The sequence below is a fragment of the Syngnathus scovelli genome, chromosome 9 (assembly GCF_024217435.2).
Source record: "Syngnathus scovelli strain Florida chromosome 9, RoL_Ssco_1.2, whole genome shotgun sequence".
Classification (NCBI taxonomy): Eukaryota; Metazoa; Chordata; class Actinopteri; order Syngnathiformes; family Syngnathidae; genus Syngnathus; species Syngnathus scovelli.
The window spans coordinates 17,243,876-17,267,112 of NC_090855.1; the positions used below are offsets into that span (position 1 = coordinate 17,243,876).

Here is a 23,237-nt window from a genome sequence, read left to right on the forward strand (position 1 = left end):
GCGCCCGGGTATGTTGTCTGGACCTGCAGCTTTCCTGGGGTTCACCTTGAGTAGGGTCCTCTTCACGTCCGCTGGGTCCAGTTGAAGTGTTGTGCTGTCTGGGTGTACTGGGGTTTTTGTGGGTGTTGTGGTGTTGTTTTCTTCAAACCGGCTGAAGAAGGTGTTGAGAGAGTTGAGGAAGTCTATGTTGTCCTCACACGGTGGGGGGGATGGTTTGTAGTCTGTGACTGACTGGATGCCTTGCCACAGGCGTCTTGGGTCTTTTGTGTCTGTGAAGTGTGAGTTGATTTTTTGACCATATGCACGCCCCGGTGCAAGTTGGCCCTAGCAGTCTTGAGGGCCTCCTTGTCCCCAGACTTGAAAGCAGCGTTGCGTGCCCTCAGGAGCTCACGTACCTCCCTGGTGAACCAGGGTTTTTCATTTGCTTTCACTGTAATGTCTTTGGTGACGGTTACATCTTCCATGCACTTCGTTATGTATCCAGTTACAGAGTCTGTGTATTCGGTGAGGTTGACGTCCTGGTTGGTGGTGGCCGCCTCCCTGAAGACAGACCAGTCTGTGCGTTCAAAACAGTCCTGTAGAGCTGCTGTGGAGCCCTCTGGCCAGGCCCTGATCTGCTTCACAGTTGGTTTGCTTCTCGTCAACAGAGGTCTGTAGGCTGGAATTAGCATAACAGAGAGATGGTCTGATGAACCCAGGTGGGGGTGGGGAAGGGCTCTGAAGGCCTGTCTGATGTTTGCGTAGACCTGGTCAAGTGTGTTTTCTCCCCTTGTTGCAAAGTTCACACACTTGTGGAAGTGTGGCATTACTGTTTTCAATTTGGCCTGGTTGAAATCGCCAGCGATTATGCAGACCAAGTCCGGGTGTGTGTTCTGTAGTGTACTCACAGACTTGTACAGTATGGAGAGTGCGTCCTTTGTGTTAGCGCTGGGGGGGACGTAAACAGCTGTGATGTTGACGGTATTGAATTCACGCGGTAGGTAGAATGGACGGCAGTTGAGGGTTAAAAACTCAATGTTCTCTGAGCAGTGACTTGTAGTAACTACAGCGTTTGTACACCAGTTGTTGTTAATGTAAATGCACACACCACCTCCTCGAGATTTACCCGTGCTGGCGTGGTTTCTGTCCGTGCGGAACGTTGTAAACCCATCCAGTTTAATGGCGCTGTCCGGAACGTTGTTGTGAAGCCACGTCTCTGTGAGGATGATCGCGTTGCATTCTCTCACCTTTCGTTCTGTAGTTAAGTCCAGCTTGAGATAGTCCATTTTATTTTCCAACGACCGCACGTTTGAAAGGAGAATAGATGGAAGTGCTGTTTTGTGAGGGTTTCTCTTCAGTCGGTGTGTGATGCCGGCTCGGGAACCTCGCCTTCTCCTCCGGCGTGTGCTCAGACTCCACCGCCGCTTCAGCTGCTTCCAGTGTCGGCTGGTGGGGGAGGGGGAGCCCGCTGCCTCGGAGGTTCCTTTGTCTCGGGACATTATTCCAAGACCGCGAATAGTTTCGCGATCCATGGCAAAGTTAACTCCGGATATATCTTTTGTGCAGTTGTTGCTTCTAAGTCCCAATAGTGTACTTCTGTCGTATGCGATTCTCGGAGACGATTTGGACGGTACATTTAACACAAAACACACATTTTTATCGGGAGCCGGCTTGGCCGCAGCCTCACAGGGCGCCGCCATCTTGGAAAATTACGTTTGGGCACATGTTGAAGGTATGTGCGCAAGTCTTCCTGGCTATAGCAGATGGATTAGTGATTTTAAAAGTAAGTCGATTCTGTTTTTTACCATGATACCAAATTAGTATCGAGAATTGTGGAAAATCACAGGTATTGGTACCGACGACTGAAATTCTGGTATCGTGACAACCCTGGCACACACACATAAATATGTCAACGGGGCAAATTGCTAGTCCGTGGGGGTTGACAGTGTGCCAATTGTGTGAAGCCAGTCTTTCCACCCTGGCCTCCAAATATCTCAACCATTGTCCCCTTCAAGGATTGACGTTCGACAAGCGGATTTTAAGTACCACAACCATTACATTTGCTCACCATTTACGAGGGACGTAGAGGTCCACAAATTCACCAGCGTCATTCTGCATGTTGATTAGCAGGTCGTCTGCAAAGCAAAGCTGCAGAGAATATTTTATGTCAACAATTTCACTACACACTCCAATACTTCCATTCATCCATCCATCTTGATGCACACATTCAAAATAGCCACAGCAGTGCGTTTTAATATAATTGGCTCACATGACCTGGGAGCTATTGAGCAAAATCGCTATTAACAGTATTAATTCATTGAAAAGAATTTAAGCATTCATCACATAGAGCCTATTTGGAACTATCATCCTTCACAGTTTGGGGTCAAAAAGTCACATGACCTGGAGCTATTGAGCTAAAGCGCTAACATTTATAGTCATAAATTCACAAAAAATATTTGAAGCATTCGAATGATATTATGATGTGTATCTCAACCAGCCTATGTGGACTATCATCCTGCACAGTTGGGGGTTAATAGGTCACATGACCTGAGAGCTATTGAGCTACACCGCTAATATTTACAGTCATGAATTCACTCAAAATATTCGTAGCTTTGGAATGAAATTCTAAGAGGTGCATCTCAACCAGACCATGTGGGGCTATTATCCTTCAGTTTGAAGTCAATAGGTCACATGACCTGGGAGCTATTCAGCCTCTTAGAATTTCATTCCAATGGTTCAAATATTTTTAATGAATTTATTACTGTAAATATTAGATCATGTGACCTATTGACCCCAAACTGTTGGATGATAGTCCCACATGGGCTGGTTGTGATACACCACTTAGAACTTTATTCCAATGCTTCAAATATTTTAAATGAATTTATAACTGTAAATATTTGCATTTTTCCTCAATAGCTCCTGAGTCATGTGACCTAATGGCCCGTGACATTGCAGGATGGTCGTCCCACATGGCCTGGTTGAGATATACATATTTTCAGTTGAATGCTTATTATTTTATCCGATTTATTACTGTAAATGAGCATTTTAACTCAATAGCTCACAGGTCATGTAACGTTTTGACCGCAAAAATTGCAGGATGATAGTCCCATGTTGAATGCTCCTCAGATTTTTTTAAGAATTTGTTAATTTGATATACACGGATGAGATTTACACATTTATCATTTGGAAAAAAAACGGACGCGTTTACATGTTATCACACTATGCTTTCTCTTCGATCTCTTTAACGGCATTTACATGCTATCGTAATGCAATGCTTTCCCTTCGCTCTCTATACCGGCGCTTACATACTATAGCACTGCCCTGCTTTTCCTTCGCTCTCTTTTAACGTAAAGCCTATAATATGGACACGCTTCCCGTGCGACTGGCTTGATCGCAGTGTTACCTGGAAGCGAGTCGAACCGTTAAAGCCAGAATTAAACCCAGAACGTCTGCACTGCGAGACGGACGTGCTAACTAGTGCGTCACCGTGCCACCCCAACCCCTTTCTCGGCTAAATCGCAATCTCGCGGAATGCAATGTGCCAATGCGTGGGGGTGTAAAACTGACCAGAAGACTCTTAGCATAGCAACTAACATGTGGAACGTCCACGCGTACCGGCGTGGAAACTGCCAATTAAACTGCATTTTAACTTTTTGTCCTCTAAACAAACACACACAGTAACGCTATCTGTTTAACGACGATAAACGTCGGTAAAATACACGGTAATATCACCGCATGTGCTCGTTTAAGGCGGTTCCAGAAAGAGAGCAACGCAGAGACTCACCGTAACCGACAAAAGGACGACGAAAAGGACAGGCCACCCCTTCTTCTTCTCTGATGGTATGACGGTTGACGGCAGTTAGCATCCGTTGCGGCCACACATCAAAAACGTAAAGTCTAAAATTTCAAGAAGCATGGCAGTCATATACAAAGCAAAAGAATTACTGGATTATCATTCACTTCGTACACTTTATTGTTCTCTTGTCTTGCCCTGGGCTGAGGTTTGGGGGAATACTTATAAAACTTCACTACAGCCACTTATCATTCTGCAGAAAAGAGCAATAAGGACTATTCATAAAGTCAACTACTTGGAACACACAAATCCACTTTTCATACAATCCAAACTATTGAAATCCACTGACATAGTATCTTACCAAACAGCAATCATCATGTATAGCAAGTAAGCAAAACAACTACCAGAAAATATCCAAAACTTATTTAGGAATCGGGAGGGAGGTTATAAGTTAAGGGGGAATCACAACTTCAAAATCTTAAACATAAGAACAACCTTAAAAAGTTTCTGCATCACTATAACTGGGGTCAAACTATGGAACAATCTAAGTGAGGAACTCAAGCAAAGTCCAAATATCCACCAGTTTAAAAGAATGTACAAAAATATGTTGTTTAGCGGGTACAAAGGCTAAAAGTGCCAAAGGGCTACACACAAGTTAAAATGAAACAGAAAAATAAGTGTGAAAGTGTATCTACTTGTGGTCTGTTGTAGAATTACAGTATATGTTGAATCATTGGTTTAATGCACAGGTGTCAAACTCAAGGCCCGGGGGCCAGATACGGCCCGCCACATCATTCTATGTGGCCCGCGAAGACAAATTGTGCATCAAATTCATGTGTCATTACTAGAATTGCAAATTGTCTTCACTTGTAATATCTTTTTAAAAAAATATTTGACCAGTTTTTACTCGTCTGATTTGAAAACGACTTATTTGTCAGTTTGTTTTGTAGCTTTTACTGTATATAATAGTGTTAAGAGTAAAAGTGATCAAGTCATCACAAAAATCACGAAAAAAATCTTATATAAGACGCACCTGACTATAAGCCGCAGGGTTCAAAATTTTGGAAAAAAGTCGCGGCTTGTACACCGGAAATTACGGTATGTGTTGGAAATGATATACTTTTTTATCATTGGATTCTATGTATCTACTTTTGTGTGCAAGATTCTCCGCAGTATGTGACCATCTAGCCTTGTGAAAATGACTTGGGGGCATATGGCCGGCTAATGACTGGAGTCATTAGCCGCGCTATACAATAAGCCCCATAGTTAGCTAGACATGTTCAGATCATGATTGTCATGGGATGGGTGAAGCAGACAGAGGTCTTATTTAAGTTGAAGTCATGAGTACGGCACAGGGATGTATTCCCAGGGCCACTAAGACTAGGTCTTTGTTAAGCTAATAGTCATGAGACGTCCATACTGCTCCGTCCATAAGAGTATCCCATTTGTTCTGTGGTAATGAGATAACTATGGAATGTACTTCCTGCCTGGGAACCTACCCGATCATGTACACTTGCCCCTTTGTTTCTCTCTCAATAAAAGGCACGGCTAAATTCGAGCAGAGCGCGGATCTCAGCCACACTTGTTGCGTGTGTTTGGGGTGCGCCCTTCTGCGCAGAAGAAAACGCTAAGCCAAAAAGACCTACCGCCTCTGAGATTGATTTCAGATAAATGTTGTCAACCCAACAGTATGTACTACAATTAACCCAGTAAAACTTTTTATTTGGCAGCATGGTGGAGCACTGGTTAGCATGTTTGCCTTACAATGCAAAGGTTGTGGGTCCGATTTCGGCTACGGACTTTCTGAGTGGAGCTCGCATGTTCTCCCCATGCCTGCCTGGGTTTCCTCCTGGTATTCCAATGTTCTCCAATGTTGAATAGACGTGCATGGTAGGCCGACTGACGACTATAAATTGTCTGTAGGTTTGAGTGTTAATGGTTATTCGTCTATGTGTGTCCCGCGATTTGGTGACAACCAGTTCAGGGTGTCCATGACTACTGCCCAGAGTGCGAGGATGTGCTCCAGCAAAGTAGCACTACTCTGTGAGTAGGCATGTTCAGAGAGCAAGAGTGCGCTTCACTCCTATTAAAGGGTAACTCAACCCAACATTTTCTTTAAAATATGTTATATATGCCCACAGGAGCCGAAATACATCATTCTTATTAATATTGCGTCCTTGGAATGAGATAAGTAACAAAATTCACTCGTTCTTATCCATCACAGGGGGGCAACCATATTGCCACTCGCTGCCGACTAAAAATGACATCACAGTTGCCAGGTCTCAAGCCAAAAACAATCGCAGTTCAGCTTTAGAAAACTGGTGAGCAAAATAGCCACCCGTTCAGATGGTGAAAAACAGGTGGATTTTAACTGTTACGTTCATATTCAACAAGTGAAAAAACATCCCTGCGTTTCAACTACTTGGGCAGCTGAGTCACGCCGAAAGTTACGTCATGCATCCTAAAAAACGGCCTTCGGAGAACGCACCCTGTGAATTTGGACACAGCTCCCGACTCCCAGCTGGCCTGGGAACTCCTTGGGATACATCGGGAAGAGCTAGAAGAAGTGGCTGGAGATAAGGAAGTCTGGGCTTTCTTGCTGAAAATGCTGCCTCTACGGCCCAACCTCCAGATAATCGGTAGATGATGTATGTACGGATGACAGGACAAAAATTCTGTATTTTTACTGGGATAATTATTCACTTTGTAATTGTAATCTAATGGACTTTAAAAAACAAACAAAACAAATGTGCTCTATGCGCTAAAAAAAAATAAAATAAAATAAAAACCAGGACCAATAAAGCATTTGGATTTTGTTACATTTTATTTTAAAGATATCACTCAGATGTTCCTATGGAGAGAAAAATGCACATTATAACACAAGATACGTGCTGATGACAAAAATGTCATCTTACTTGGCAACAACACCATCATTCTTTGCCAGCCTGAGGATGGAATCATCAGACTCCCCCTGTTTTGCATTTAGGAGAGAACACGCACATGTAAAAAACCACAAGCATTTGAACCATTGAACACAATCCAGGATGACTCACCATTCTGCGGATGGCGCCACAGATGGCATAGGTCTTGAACTGACCGTTGAAACGACCCGTGACATTGTCCACCTGTAGCAGACATAGTTGAATGAATGACTTTTTTATCGGGAGCCGGCTTGGCCGCAGCCTCACAGGGCGCCGCCATCTTGGAAAATTACGTTTGGGCACATGTTGAAGGTATGTGCGCAAGTCTTCCTGGCTATAGCAGATGGATTAGTGATTTTAAAAGTAAGTCGATTCTGTTTTTTACCATGATACCAAATTAGTATCGAGAATTGTGGAAAATCACAGGTATTGGTACCGACGACTGAAATTCTGGTATCGTGACAACCCTGGCACACACACATAAATATGTCAACGGGGCAAATTGCTAGTCCGTGGGGGTTGACAGTGTGCCAATTGTGTGAAGCCAGTCTTTCCACCCTGGCCTCCAAATATCTCAACCATTGTCCCCTTCAAGGATTGACGTTCGACAAGCGCATTTTAAGTACCACAACCATTACATTTGCTCACCATTTACGAGGGACGTAGAGGTCCACAAATTCACCAGCGTCATTCTGCATGTTGATTAGCAGGTCGTCTGCAAAGCAAAGCTGCAGAGAATATTTTATGTCAACAATTTCACTACACACTCCAATACTTCCATTCATCCATCCATCTTGATGCACACATTCAAAATAGCCACAGCAGTGCGTTTTAATATAATTGGCTCACATGACCTGGGAGCTATTGAGCAAAAACGCTATTAACAGTATTAATTCATTGAAAAGAATTTAAGCATTCATCACATAGAGCCTATTTGGAACTATCATCCTTCACAGTTTGGGGTCAAAAAGTCACATGACCTGGAGCTATTGAGCTAAAGCGCTAACATTTATAGTCATAAATTCACAAAAAATATTTGAAGCATTCGAATGATATTATGAGGTGTATCTCAACCAGCCTATGTGGACTATCATCCTGCACAGTTGGGGGTTAATAGGTCACATGACCTGAGAGCTATTGAGCTACACCGCTAATATTTACAGTCATGAATGTTAGAGATTTGCTCACTCCAACTTATTTTGCAAGAACCACACGGAAGACAAGCAAGTTCTTTTAGACACCTGCAGGTGGAGAGATCACTCGCTACAGGAATGAAATCTGGAGCCTCTCCCAACTGCAAAGGCATATTTATTAAGAGAAAGAGTGGGGGTAAGAGTAGACTGAAAAGGAAGCCCTTGTGCTCTAGTCAAAACATATCAGGGGATGTTTTACGACCTTGTGTAGGATGAGACAAGGTAGGTTATTTATTACCGGTTGCATTCCAACATAATCATACGATAAGGATACTTTGAAAAACCCTAACATCTCCCTCCTGTTTTATCATATGATTATGCCACCGCAAACAACAAAGACAAGTCAAAAAAAAAACACACATATATAATGTATAATGTATAATGAAGAAAGAAGAATAGTAAAAATAAAAAAAACAACAAACAATGATAGCAACACTTTCCAGTGAAGATGAGGCATTACCTCAATACCCCAGATCAAACTTATTGTATAAGCGAAAAACCTGCTGGCCAGATGTTATTAGCAGGAAAATTCTTACACGGCCCCGTTGCCACAGGCGACCAGAATGCTATCAATAAAAAACAAAAACACAGAAACAGTACATCATTGTATCCATCACTTGCGAAGCATTTTCGATGGTCAAATCATCAAGTTTCTGTAAAACATGCTCAACAGAACAGCATCTACGCAATCCATGTTTCATTATCGTCATCACATCCGTCATCTCTAAGAAGTTGTATATGAACTTGGGCTACAGTAGAGGACACAAACTTCGACACAGCAGACTTCAAACATGGGATAACGCAGGACGTAAACAAGCACAACACCACCAGCACAACAAGCACAGGAGACAGCAATTTCAAAAGCAGTTGCCACCAGTTGCCAGAGAATAGCCACGAAAAGAAATCAAACTGATGTGGGACCTTGTCATTAGACATGGCCTGCTGTAAGTTTTTCAGTGAATTCATGGCGTCGTTGATGTGGGTGTCATTTTCTCCTGGTATGTATGTGCAACAGGAAGTCCCAATGATGTGGCACACACCACCTTGTGCTGCCGTCAACAAGTCCAGAACCATCCTGTTTTGCAAGACCATCAGTCTAATAGCCTGAATCTCTCTATTTTGTCCATCGTTGACTTGCAGCGAGAGATTCACAAAGGATTGAAAACGATAGTTCAGTGTCTCGATGAAGAGCGATAGTTTCCCAACCCCAATCTGAGGGAAGAGCGCAAGGACAACTTTGTCTCCGACGGACCATACTTTATGGTCCTCTGGAACGTTCGCACCCCAGACAGGGTCATGAGGGTCAAAGGTTGCAACTGCTCTGCGTCGACGTCCAGAAGAGTTGTGTGCTCCTGTCAGCTGATGATGTCGTATCCTGTAGGTGTGGTCCGTCACCCACACTGGTGCACACACTCCTGTCCAGTTGGCGGGCAGCATCGGATAAACCTTGTGACCACAAAGCCACCAGCCATTCTGTATGAAGTATGTTCCGTTCGATGGTGTAGCCATGTTCGTTGGAGAGCCCTCACCACCTGAAATGGCACTCTGGCCAAGGTCTGCCTGTTGTTTCCATGCATTTTTTCAACCTGCTTTTGATAGTAAAGTTTGCCCGTTCAACCAGGCCTGCGCTCGAAGGATGCCAAGCACAGTGGTTTTCTAACGTTATTCCAAGGTGTACAGCCATGTTCTGCACAACTTGGTTCACAAAGTGTGGACCATTGTCACTGTAAATGGTTTGGGGGATGCCATGAGTTGGTATGATGGTTTTGCAGATAGCTTTTGCCACTGTTAAGGCATCTGCGCGTTTAGATGGAACTACTTCCACCCATTTTGAAAATGCATCAATCATCACTAGGCAGTATTTGTAAGGTCCACTTTGTGTGAGTTCAATAAAATCCATATGCATGATTTGAAATGGATAAGAGGGTTTTGGAAATGAGCCTCTCTTAGGTCTCATGTTTCCTTGTGGATTATGTTTCACACAAACAGGACATGCTTTACAAAAAAAAATTAAGTAAGCATCTAAACCAAAGGTAGTGAATTGTTGATCTATGATGGACTTCATCCCTCCTGTCGACACATGGCAAGGCCCATGTGTCGCAAGCGCTGCTGCCTTAAAAAGTGATTTTGGTAAAACAGGTTTGTCATTGATGCGGTGGATATTATCTGTATCCACTATTGCACCTTTTGTCGTCCACATTCGTTTTTCCACCATTGGAGCATTGCCCTGCATATCTGTCAGTACAGTCTTATCTATGAGTTGTGTGTCCTCTGAACCCATTAAAAAAAATTCATGGCCATGTCTCCCTGCAGCTGCTTCTTTTGCAATTTTGTCTGCTAATCTGTTTCCATTTGAGACTTCATCTCTGCCAGTGGTGTGAGCAGCACATTTACACACAGCTAGTTTAGCAGGTAAAAGAATGGCCTGCAACAATTCTTTTAACAAGGAGGCATGGGTAACCGGCTTACCGGTTGATGTTGTCATCCCTCTGCGCTCCCATTGTTTTGCAAAATAGAACAGAGTAGAAAACGCATACTGACTGTCTGTGTATACAGTGACTTCCTTATCTTCCGCTAATTGACAAGCTCTTGTTAGAGCAATCAGCTCAGCAGCCTGTGCTGACCTGGTGTATGGAAGCTTCTCTGCTTCAACAATCTGGTTTGGCAATTTCACAATTGCATAACCACTTTGATTGTTTCCTTTAGGATCCTTTGAACATGATCCATCCACAAACCACTTTTCCCCCTTGTCAAGTGGCGTGTCACTTAAATCTTCTCTGGGCAGCTGTAGATGTTCTGTAGCATCCAAACAGTTATGTGGTGTTCCATCCCCTGGCAACGGGATCAACGTTGCTGGGTTAAGGATTGTGCACCTCTTTATCACGATGTGTGGTTGTGACAGAAGTATAGCTGTGTAGGACAGATGTCTGGCTGGCGACAAAAAGTTCATTTTGCTTTGCAGCAGCAACACATCTACAGCATGTGCAACCAGCAGCTCCATTTTGTGAAAGAGCACCACATCTGCAGATTGTCTCACTACAAGCGCCGCCGCGCATACTGCTTGGACACAGTCCGGTAAAGACAGAGCCACTGGATCCAGTTTTTTTGAATAAAATGCAATTCGTCTTAGTTTGCTGCCATGACTCTGCAGCAACACTGAGGTCATAAAACCATTCCTGCAGTCTGCTGTTTGCACAAAGGTTTTATTGTAGTCTGGCAAGATAAGAGTTGTGGTTTCTATCAGAGCCTGTTTCAGCACTACAAAAGCATCATCCGCTACTGGTGTCCACATGATTTTTTCTGTCATTGTCATGGGAACTCCATGCACAATATCCAGCAGCGGTTGTGTTTTTTCCGCATAATGTGGGATCCACGCTCTGCAGTAATTGCAGAGCCCCAAAAATGACATCATTTGTTTTTTTGTTTCAGGTTTCGGTGTATCTGAAATAATCTGCTTTCTGGTTCTTTGTATCTGTCTTCCAGAAGCCGACAAAGTGTGACCTAAATAGTTCACTTCCTGTCTGACCCATTGTAACTTATTTTTGTTCACTTTATTCCCTGTTTTGCAGAGATAGTGTAACAATGCTAAGGAGTCTGCCTTGCAAGCAGCTTCAGTTTCAGAGGCTACCAGGAGATCATCTACATAAACTAGAAGTTGGCTTTTGTTTGACATCTGAAAATCAGCCAAACAGGCCATGATAGCTTGAACGTAAATAGTTGGACTATCAGCAAATCCTTGTGGCAATCTGGTGTATGTATAGCTTTGTCCTTTAAAGGTAAAAGCGAACCAAAACTGTGAGTCTGGGTGAATTGGCACTGAGAAAAATGCATTGCTGAGATCAATTACTGTGAAAAACTTCTGATTAGGTTTCAAAGTGTTCAGAAGTGTGTGTGGGTCAGGCACATTGGGTGCTCTTGTTTGCACTGCATCATTCACTGCTCGTAAATCTTGTATCATTCGCCAATTAATTTTGTCGGCCTTTTGGACTGGAAAAATGGGAGTGTTGCAAGGAGAATCCGAGCATTCCCTAATGATTCCTCCTGCCAAAAGATCATTTATAACAGGGGCAATCCCATTTATTGCCTCCTGTTTTAAAGGATATTGCTTAACTCTTGGACGCCACTCTGATCTTGGTTTGATCTGTACTGGGGAAATTGATTTTAAAAGTCCTACATCAGATGGGCCCTTGGTCCACAGTTTTTCAGGAAGCCCAGCCAATTCCCCCTCCTCCTTTTCATTCAAACAAATGTCAACTAGTCAGGGAAGCGCACAAGCGCCTGCTCTGCCTACAGCCACTTCACACACTGTTTGCTTCCACACGTCACAACTGGTACTGTAGCTCCACCCATCACCTTTGTCCTCATAATCAGTCACAGATCCAGCAAGTTTAATTCGGGAACCCACATCTGCCCACGTTATACTGTGAGGTTTAAACAATGAGATGTGGGGTACAGCCGACAATTTGTATCTGTCTTTCTGAGGAGCGGGCAAGAGTACAGCGGCAGCTGCAAATGACCTGCGATCAGTGTACAGAGCAGTGATTGTTAAAGTTACTTCTGTGTCGCTGAGAAAACTTCCAATATAGTCATCTTGTGGATCAGTGAGAATATTCATGGTGACATGTAATTCAGTACAAGTCATTTCTGATTCAGGTTGGGACAATTGTTTTCGAGCTTCACTCAGCAATCTGCTTGGGAGTTTAGGATTTCGTTCAGGAGGGATGGCATAGGAGCAGCAAATCTGTTCACCTGCTTGTGCAGCATATGAGTCCACATCTCTCACTCTACATGCTCGCATGCCATCCTTTACTGGAATTATTGCAATTCCCAACCGAGTCATCAAATCTCGTCCCAACAGGTTTATGGGACATTTTGGGGATAGGACAATCGAAACTGAAGCCATGCTTCCAGTTTCCTTATCTCTCACTTCAACTGGATTAGAGATACTTTCCTTGTGTACCTGCCCATCAGCAGATTTCACCCAAATAGTATTTTGGGAGGCCTTTAGATTTGGGACTTTAGTTTTTATCACGGTTTTACAAGCCCCGGTATCACACAAAAACTCGACATCACTGCCTCCAATGTTTAGAGTAACATATGGTTTTTCTTTTAATGCACTCAGAATGTCCCATGCTGTATGGACATCTACTATTTCTTCCTCTATAGGAGCACCAGAGGTCAAAGGGGGGGGGGGGGGGGGGGTCTAGTCATGCTGAGAATTTGGCCTTTCCTCTGCCCCTCCCTGCACCCTTTGATTGATATTGTTTTGCAGAACGACACTCCCTTGCAAAGTGTCCTCGTTTCCCACAGTTCCAACAGTTGTCAGAATCTCGTGGGGGTTTTGAATTATATGGCTGCCTGCGACCTTGTTGGCCTCTACCTCTTCCTCTAACATGCTGGGACCCTTGGAAGAAGACTGTTGTATCTTCATCTAGTTCATCATCATCATTATCTAGATGAAATACATCAGAACTTTTGCCTTTTTTGATCACTTTTTCAGCATGTCTGGCCCATTGCATAGTTGTTGACACACTTGCAACATCCACTTCCACCAAATGTTTCCTCACCCAGTTGCCTATTTCAGGGCGGAAATTAGTGAGGAGCGCATTTTTAAGCTGTTGTTGATAAGCACTCTCAGCTGTATCATTGAATGGGATGCCACTATGCACCCTGAATTCTTTTTCAAATCTCAAACGAAAATCATCAGTATCTTCGCCAGGCTTCTGTTTTATTCCTGCCAAATGACCATAATTCGCTCGTCTTTGAAATATAGTTCGCACTCTTTGCACAAGACCATTCCATTGTGCTGCATACTCCTCTCCCAATTGATTTCCCTCAACGGGATAGGGAAAAGGCCCTTGATTATTTCTACCTGTATAATTTCCTCTAACCTTTGCCCAGTCTTTTCCCAAGGAGGACATTGCAGCTTCTCCTGCCTCATGTCCATTCAGTCTATAGGAATGTATAATTCCAGCCATGTCCTCTGCCCATATAGCTGGGTCTTCAGCAACAGGGGTAACCCCTTCAACTGCTTTTCTTGCCTCTTCCAAAGTCCATGGCCGGAAAACATATGTATGTGGGGGTTGGCCTTCACCTACAATAGGGTTTGGCACCTGTATCATTGGGCACACATCAACATTGTCTACATTTTGAGAAAATTTAGCAGCAGTGGTCAAACTTCTTGTTTGTACAGGACTTCTAGTAATGTGACCCTGACTTCTTTTGCTGTTATATGGGGGGGGGGCTGCAGGTTTGTTAAGCTTGGATACAAGTTTTGTGTACGAGCGGAAGGCCCCTCTTGCTCCTCTGCTCGAGCTGCCCCTTCAGCGTCGGCTGGAGCCGTGGCCGCGGCAGTGCGCCTGCGCACTGCGGCCTCATTGTCTTCCGGCCTGACAAACATAGTCTCAGCCTCATCACCTTTCATCTTTCTATCTTTTGTCTTTTGGATTTGTTCTTTTCTCTCTTGTGAAGCTTTCAACCACATTTTAGCACAATCCAATTCTCTGTCTTTTCTTTTCTTTTTCAGTCCATTTTTCTTTTTATCCACACTCTCTTCCAAAACATCAACTACTATCTTCCACACTTCAACTCTCAACTTCCCTTCTACTCCATACTTTTTCTTCCACTTCGGCATATATTGCATACAATTAAGAAATCTACTCGCCATGTACTTCTCATCTTCGTCAAGAGGTAGAGATTTACCGTTTTTATTTCCCATCTTAATTCTAGTAATTTTAGGTTATACAATTTCCTTTTCTCAAAAATATTATTATTATTATTACTTATTTATTACTTATATATTTAATTATGTCTTTGAGGATCCTCAATGCAGGTTTAAATTGACCTTTCAACAAATTACTAGCCTGTATTATTGCCGTGGATCAATGCTAGAACTGCTATTTAGTCAATTTATCCTACCAGTCACACACTCAATCACACAAACTCCAGCGCTTTTTTAGGCCTATCCAGGGATGGGTGTAAAACCCTCCCAAACAGCTTTGGAAAAACGGACAAAAGAAAAAATCTACGCCCTTCTTCAATTAAGAAAAAGAAGCTCTGTTTTTCTTAGCCCGTTTCTTCCACTGGGACTTGAACCCAAGCTATTCTTTGGCTTGGAAAAACATACAAAGAAAAATCTACGCCCTTCTTTGATTAACAAAAAAGAAGCTCCGTGTTTCTTAGCACGTTTCTTCCACTGGGACTTTAACCCAAGCCAGATCCCTCAGCTCGGAAAAACAGACAAAGAAGAGTCTACACAGTTCTTCGATGAACGAAAAAGAAGCTCTGCCTTTCTTAGCCTGTTTCTTCCACTGGGACTTGAACCCAAGCTGGCTCCCGTGCACCTCTATGTGTTACGCGTTTAACAACACAACACAATTTCAGGCCTTTAACTTACTTGTCCCCTGGTTCGTTGCACTGCCGGGTCCCGTCAATCCACCTCTGTCAGACGAAGGCAGACCTAAGATGCTGGCCCAGCGAAGAATTTCCTTCCCAGGTCTTTCTTTACCAGGTCCGGCTAGTGGACGCTGGCCCGTCGACGGTGTACAGCGCGTCGTCCTCCGTCAGCCAGATGATGGGTATGAGGGTCCCGGGTTTCGGCACCAAAATGTTAGAGATTTGCTCACTCCAACTTATTTTGCAAGAACCACACAGGAGACAAGGCAAGTTCTTTTAGACACCTGCAGGTGGAGAGATCACTCGCTACAGGAATGAAATCTGAAATGTCTCCTTCCTGCAAGGGCATATTTATTAGGAGGAACAGAGTGGGGGTGAGAGTGACTGAAAAGGAAACCCTTGTGCTCTAGTCAAAACATATCAGGGGATGTTTTACGACCTTGTGTAGGATGAGACAAGGTAGGTTATTTATTACCGGTTGCATTCCAACATAATCATACGATAAGGATAATTTGAAAAACCCTAACAGTGTTGATCGCAATTTGGAGTCAGATCAATAACTAAAATCCGTAACCTAACATCACTTATAGTGGGTTGCTTATTGATTGCTCAAACAATAACACACGGAGGCAAAGATGCAGTACGAGCCGATCTTTACCGGGTGCTCCGTCACGACCCCACACAGACCTGACCACACAATCACTGAACCTCCAGTACTGACAGACAAACACAGTCGAGCACTGAGTGCTCGATCCAATCTACCACATCCCTCTTTTCCAACTGAGAAGTAGTTTATCCATCAGTTACCTCAACTCTTTCGTATCAACACTGATCAAAATTGCAACATGCATATTTCAATTATAAACAAGGCATGTTTCAATAAACCAAATGGCTTTCAACAAGCTATTCTGTTAAGCTTATCGTTTGGCGAATCATGTTGACCTTTCTTTTTTTACTTTCTCTTCGAACTTATAACATTTTATAACATTTCAAGATAAACACAAATCATCCACCCGTTATTTTCTCCATCCTTTTTTTTTTTTAAACACTGAGTAACAACATCACTTCAAGTCAATCGGTGTACCTGGCAGGGCGCTTAACTGCTCTGCCACTCCTGGTATAGCATGTGGGTGTGCTGTTCTCAGACACAGGATAAGGGGTGTGTGGTACCGGATCCAGTGGTGGTGAGTCCACTGTTGCAGTAGTCTGAGAATGTTGTAACTCAGAGTCCAAATGTTCATCAGGATGAGTGCTCGATTCAATCTACCACAGTTCTGAGAGAATCTATGGCCACAAACTGAGCAGGAAAAAGGTTTCTCACCTGTGTGTGTTCTTACATGTGTTTTTAAATGTCCCTTCTGAGAGAATCTTTGGCCACATCTTTTTTGATTAAAGGACACACCTTGTCCTTTTGCTCATTAGGCATGGCTATTGTCACATTCAAACTTGTACAGATAGAAGAATCAAAATCAGGACTCGATCCTGCTTACCAAGACCAGCGCTTCAACCAGCTATTAGGTTCGAGCTCACTAACTGGTTCTCAAACTTGGCCCAGCTATCTAGCTATGCTTGCTCGCAGAATATTAGCATGGGAGTTAAACGTGCCTTTTGATTTGTGACACATCCTGATTAAATTTCGCATTATTGTACATGAATAGTTTATGTACATCAACTAGACCAAGGAAATTGTTGTTGACTTCCGGAAGGGTCACACCCGCTGACCATCGACGGTGCTGTGGTGGAGAGGGTGAGCAGCACCAGATTCCTGGGGGTGCACATCAGTGCGGACCTCTCCTGGTCCGCCAACACCGCGTTACTGGCGAAGAAAGCTCAGCGCCGCCTGTACTTCCTGCGGAAACTCAGGCGAGCAAGTGCTCCTCCGGCCGTCATGACTACATTCTACCGTGGCACCATTGAGAGAGTCCTCTCCAGTTGTACCGCTGTCTGGGGTGGTAGCTGCACTGCATACAAAATGAAGGCCCTGCAGCGTATAGTGAACACGGCTGGTAAGATTATTGGTGCTTCACTCCCCTCCTTGAAGGGCATTTACACCTCCCATCTCGCCCGGAAGGCGACCACAATTGTGAGTGATGTGAGTCACCCCGCTCACTCTTTGTTTGATCTTCTGCCCTCTGGGAAGCGGTACAGGAGCCTGCGCTCCTGCACCGCTAGATTCACCAACAGCTTCATTCTCCAGGCTGTTAGAATCCTGAACTCTCTTCCCCCTTCTGCGTAGCGTCCTGTACTTATTTATTGTGTTATTTGTTTATTTATTATTGATTCATCACTCTTATTTATTCATTGTTTGTGCCTTCTTGTTTTATTTTCTTGTGTTGTTTACTTGTATGTACATTGTGAACTATGTCTTGTCACCGTGGGATAGCGGGAACGTAATTTCGATCTCTTTGTGTGTCTTGGCATATGAAGAAATTGACAATAAAGCAGACTTTGACTTTAACTTTGACTCCAGCTGCGTCGCTGTCCCATCTGACAGCCAAGCTTGCTTTCCACGCAATGTCAACATAAGCAGACTTCAACAATTATGTAGCGACCTGGTTAACCCAGTTACCCTTCGCCCTAGACAACAATATAAGTCTCTAAGGTCTCTATTAAGGTCGCCAGGCATCCGTCCTGCTATATCAGTGATGCCTTCACCTTTTTTTTTCTTTCACGAGTCCCTGACTCGTATTGTTGGCCTGGCCGATCTAATTGACCCTGACCTTAGGCAACAGTACAAAGTCCCTAAGCGTCTACTATTGAAGCCACTCCGGTGCCCATATGCTAGCCATTGGCATCCCACAAGTTCCAGCGGTGTGAGCACCCTTCGGTGATCAGACGAAGTCCTCACCACCTTTCTCTTTTCAAAAAGAAATCATGCATACAATCATAAATGTATATACAACCACCATTCCTGAACACAGAGCTAAAATTATTCATTTTTAATTTTACTCTGCTTTCACTTCATAACATTGCTGGACTGGGAGGTTTTATTGAAAAAAAAAAAAAGGTTCCCCCTTACCTTTTGTGCTGATCGGACTGCAATATTGTTGAGCAAGAGCGGAGAAGGAAGAATTCTTCCTGGAGCATGCACTTTCCCTTCTGAAGAAATCACGTCGGATGGTCACCATTTGTTGGATTTTGGTCCACAATTTGGGAAGCGCGCTATTCGCGCCTCACGGCAAAAGCCATAGCCAATCACCTGTTATTCCATTTACTCACTGTGTGCTCGTTTTTTTTTTTTTTTTCAGTTTTAGGAAAAGGTTAAGACACCGAAACGGAATTTAGACTTACACAGGTTGGTTGAGTTCAATCACAATTCTTGTTTAGAAAGCTCTGTTTTCAGGAAAGTACAATACAGCGCTGGGCCTTTCGTGCGACCATGCTCAAGAGCAGAAAGTCTCCATTCAGAAAAGGCAACGTTCAAGGTTCTTTGGTCAGCTTATATTCAGTTGCACATGCTAGTGTGGGCCGAGTTTGATGGGTGATGAATCGGGGTGTGGCAAGTTCGCAGGAGAGTTTGATTCCATGGGAGTGGGTGCTGGTTCGGTGAGAGCTGGTTCCGTGGGGGTGGGTGCTGATTATGGGCGATTCGGTGTGTGGGGGGGCTGTTGTCTTCCATCCCGTCTTTCGGCCTTGGCGATCACCTTTGGCCGGGTTCTTGGTTGTTTTCCTTCTGCCGCTCTTCCTCTGGCACCTCTACCGGTTTTATCTCCAAGGCTCCTTCCAGTAAACCATTCTTGCACATACATCCTCTTTGCCCACTGCCGCACACCGCCCATTCATCATTCTTTCATTTTTGTCATTTTGTACGGAATTATGTGAGCTTTTGGCTGTGACATCATCAATTTATTAATGTTCCCTGACTATGCAAAGTTTGTACTCACCATGTTTTTGTTTGTTTGTTCTTTTGATACTCCATGTACTTGCTTACGTCATCAGATTCTTAGTTTAATCATGCCTCCAACCATATCTTTTCTTTGTTAGGCTAAATATTTTCCTCTGTCCAGAACGTTCAGTCGTAATCGAAAACTAGCATCAAGCATTAGTCAATACATAAAATATAATCAAGTACTGTACATTTTTAGACAACTTTGGCAGTGTCCGTGATTTAGAAAATAGTCAGCCATGCATTGAACAGTTCCTTAAGGGTCATTAAGCTATTCAGGCAATACACTCATGATTGCAGACCGGCTCACAACCACAACCGGATTGTCAAGTTCGCCGACGATACCACTGTGGTCGGTCTCATCTCCAATGGCGATGAGGTAGCCTACAGAGAGGAGGTCCTGGAGCTGGTCGACTGGTGCTCTGAGAACAATCTCGCTCTGAACACCAAGAAGACCAACGAGCTCATCATAGACTTCAGAAGACACAGCCCTGAGCCAACTCCCCTCTTCATCAACGGCGAGCAGGTGGAGAGGGTCCACAGCACCAAGTACCTGGGCGTCCACATCTCTGACCGGATCTCCTGGTCAGAGAACATCACCACCATCGTCAAGAAGGCTCAGCAGCGGTTACACTTCCTGAGAGTCCTCAGGAGGTACAACCTCAACACCGACCTGTTGCTGACCTTCTACCGATCTTCCATCGAGAGTCTACTGACCTACTGCATCGTAGTATGGTTCGGCAGCTCCACCGCCGCTGACAGGGAGAAGCTGCAGAGAGTGGTGAAGGCAGCCCAGAGGATCATCGGCCGCCCTCTCCCCTCCCTTACGGACATCTACACTACCCGCTGCCTCAGCAGGGCTAAGGCCATCTCAGCGGACAGCTCCCACCCTGGCTCCGCCCTGTTTGACCTGTTGCCCTCTGGAAGACGCTACAGGCAAATGAAGACCAGGACAAACAGACTCAGAAACAGTTTCTTTCCCCAAGCCATAGCCGCCCTCAACTCCAGCCGACACTGATGACACTTTCCTCCTGCACTATTACTGCACTTTGTCCGCACTACTGTTTCTGATTATTTCATCTACTTTTCTACTAGTCGATTACTTGACTATGTTACTTGTGTCTACCTCATGCACTGGATGGAGGTCTCCAATTTCATTGTACTATGTAGAATGACAATAAAGGTTTTCTGATTCTGATTCTGATATCAAAAAACATGTTATTTCAAAGTGCTCAGAAATACATATCAGATCTGTCATGTAACATGGGGGGAAAAGAAGGTGCAAATGGTAAAAAATGGATTGTTCACAGGAATAAATTGGCAGAGCTGAAATTCCAAATTTGTCCAAAGGATGGCGCCAGACCAAAACATGAGACCAAAAAAGGGGCCAGAATAAGCTAAACAAGTTAAAATAGAAATAAAACAGGAACACGGTGTCAGAGTGTGAGTCATGCATGGACGCACAAATATGATTTTTACTTTTTGATTTCTTTGCTTGGTGTGGTATATGGTTTTTGCTGCTTTGCTGGTCTCCAAAAAACACTCGGTGGTCGGTGGCTGTTTTCAGAAAAATAAGCAATTCAGGGACCACGGCTGATTGGGAAAAGATTTTATTCAACCGATGTCAGAGTGAAGTCTTTCCAAAAAGTTGAGTGGCCCAAGGCATGGATGTAAAAAAAAGCCCTCCCCCCAAAAGAGGGAGCGAGCGAGCCCGCACTAGAGCGAGCCCCCGCTGGAATGAGAGACCGCTGGCACCCGCTAGAGCGAACCCCCCCCCCCCTCTTGTCAGGCCCGTAGCTTTTATACCTGACAAGAAGCTGATGTCACGGCTTTGGGTAACAGCTGTAGTTTTCAATCTACTAGTTTACTTCAGTCCTAAAAAGGAGATCTTGACCAGCGCTGTTGGTGATGGACGACAACAGCCACCTTACCTTATTATAGGATTGCACACATTGCTGAAACTGAATTCTCCCTGGTCACGGACAACTGGCCCTTCTATCTTCTACTAAGTACTTGTACACTACTGAAACTAAAGCTTCTCTGTACAGCAAATATAGTTTGATAGTCTTACTGCTACATTTGGATCATCTAATGCAACATACAGATACGCCTAAAGTTCAAAATTCACTTCATTGGCTAAAAATGTATTCTGTAACCGCTAAAGCAATATTGTTAGTCAATTCGATCAAGAGACCCCTCACTATGAGAATAGTGGCGTGACATAAATTGTTTGGAGAAGCACAAATGTGATTTTTACTTTTTGATTTCTTTGCTTGGCTAAAAATGTATTCTGTAACCGCTAAAGCAATATTGTTAGTCAATTCGATCAAGAGACCCGTCACTATGAGAATAGTGGCGTGACATAAATTGGTTAAAGAAATAGATCAAAGGTTTAGATTTTTATTTCAGAGTTAATTGAAGCGTAACTTTAAAAATTATTCTCATGCAACAGGAAGTGAAGAAAAGGGGAAGTGAAAGGCTTTACCGGCGGCTAGCTGTACATTGGTGGAAAGTAATGCCTGGTCAAAGCGGAAACATCTGCTGAAGGACAGCAGGTGTATGAGAGGGAGAAAATTGTCCAAACCCTATACAGCGTGGGAAAACTGACCAGATTCTATAGGGCGTGGGAAACTAGGCGGTCTTATCCTATAGAGAGAATATAGGTACCAGACAAGTCTATAAAAAGTTCTGCAGGGGCAGCTACGGGGCTTTTTCCCCCAAAGAGCGCTCATACGTGAAGAAGCCCGAAGGAGTTTCAAGATTTTTTCCAGAGTCCCGGGATCTTTGTGCGAGACGCAGGATCGCTGGTCTGAAATTAACTTGGATTTACTCCAAAAAATTGGACTGGACAACTTTACAGGAGAAATTAGGGGAGGGAAAACGACTTTTATGTATTTTAGCGAGAGTGGGAAATAGTCATCGGGCCGCCGGCTCCCTCGAGGCCAGCCTGTTTATCTAATTTGGATTTTAGAAGTAAGATCGAATTGATCACTCGACTTTGCTTCCACCAAAAATAGCACGCAGCTGGTATCTACCTTTTCCCTCTGTCATGAACTGTGTTTTGCAATCGAATTGTTCTGGGATTGAATGATTTTATTAACACGGGTATCAGTGAGTGGAATTGTTCGGTTTCTGGAGTAATTGAGATTTGTAATTCGATTTCATGTTTCGTCAATAAATGTGTTTTGTATATTATCTACTTCGATGTGCGCTGATCTGTACTGAATGTGCAATCGAATGTTTGGGGTTGATTTGACGATTTGATTAATGTGCAGGGGATTATTATGGTATAACTTAGGACCGTAATAAATAAGAGCAACCTCAGACAATTTTAGAGAATTAAATAACTCCCGTAGTTATTTAAGACACGGGTTAATTTCAATCCGTTTGGAAGTTTGCTTCGTCTGAATAAATTAACGAAAGTGCTTACAACGGATTATCGGTTTAGTGTAGAACTAAAAATAATTTAATTATTTGAAGGGCGCGGGCCTGTTTCCCCTTTTTGACGGGCCGCGTAAAAAGCAACTCCGAACATGTTAGAGAATTAAATAACTTTCGTAAATATTTAAGGGAAAAGTGAATTTTGTTAAATGTTAATTCGTTTGAAAATTTACTTCCTCTAGATAAAATAACGGCGATGGTTAAAATAGATTATTAGAGTTGGTGAAGGATAAAAAAATTTCGATTGTCTGTCGGGCGCGGCCCAGTTCCTAAATTTGTCGGGCCGCGTCAAAAGTTAAACAGGACGCGGTCGAAAAATAGACTTGCCTTCCAAATTAATTACTGGGCAAATCTAAATAGAGTAAAACATTTTTATTTGTTTTAAGAAAGTTGTTACTCTTTTTTTAAAGCAATCAAGTGGGGTGAAGCACTCCGACCTTTAAGTGCTAGATCTACTTATAAGAAGTTGGAATTAATAATATAAAGTGCAGTAATTTTCTTCTTAAATGCTATTATTGTCACACTTTTATTAATTCGATTCTCTTTCGAATAAACAAGTTGGTCGGCTCGCTGCATGAGCGACCAAGTGGAACGGACCCATATCAACATTTACTTCGGCAAAACTAGTG

The 23,237-nt window shown here is 43.5% G+C and overlaps 2 long non-coding RNA genes across 2 annotated transcripts; both read right to left on the minus strand.

The window, feature by feature from the left end:
* Nucleotides 1–2,031: 2,031 nt before the first annotated feature.
* LOC137840652 (uncharacterized) lies at nucleotides 2,032–6,450 on the minus strand. Its single transcript, XR_011087489.1, has 3 exons — nucleotides 6,261–6,450; nucleotides 3,764–3,876; nucleotides 2,032–2,127 (listed from the first exon to the last, which is right to left on the minus strand). It is a non-coding gene; the product is annotated as an uncharacterized lncRNA (long non-coding RNA).
* A 127-nt stretch (nucleotides 6,451–6,577) lies between these two features.
* Nucleotides 6,578–6,899, minus strand: LOC125975094 (uncharacterized). The gene is made up of 3 exons (XR_011087333.1): nucleotides 6,826–6,899; nucleotides 6,688–6,743; nucleotides 6,578–6,623 (listed from the first exon to the last, which is right to left on the minus strand). It is a non-coding gene; the product is annotated as an uncharacterized lncRNA (long non-coding RNA).
* Between the last annotated feature and the right edge of the window lie 16,338 nt (nucleotides 6,900–23,237).